We start from the raw sequence: 401 nt of genomic DNA on the forward strand, positions 1-401 counted from the left end.
CAGGAGAAAATCTAATTGAAAAAACTAACACATCCCATAGGTGGCTCTAAATATCACTTTCATAATAAGAGGGAGTTTTCACCCAGGCAAATGCAGGTGTAAATTTGAGCTTTGGCACTAATTGGATGGGTAACCTTAGACTAGTTGCCTAATTATTTTGGTCTTTGGTTTCCTTACTTTTGAAATAAGGATAATAACAATTATCTTTAAAGTCTCTGGGAACATTAAGCAGGGTTATGTCTATAAGACACTTAGGGCAGGCCCAGGAGCACAACATGTGCATTCAATAAGCAGAAGTTGCCTTTGTGAAACCACCAAAGGAGCAAGGAAGAACTGAACAGGAGAAGAAAAAAGAGGACCACAGGCTGCTCCGAGGACTGACAGCTTGTTTGAAGAGCTGG

Source organism: Otolemur garnettii, unplaced genomic scaffold (genome assembly GCF_000181295.1).
Source record: "Otolemur garnettii isolate 467f Iridium unplaced genomic scaffold, OtoGar3 scaffold00078, whole genome shotgun sequence".
NCBI lineage: Eukaryota > Metazoa > Chordata > Mammalia > Primates > Galagidae > Otolemur > Otolemur garnettii.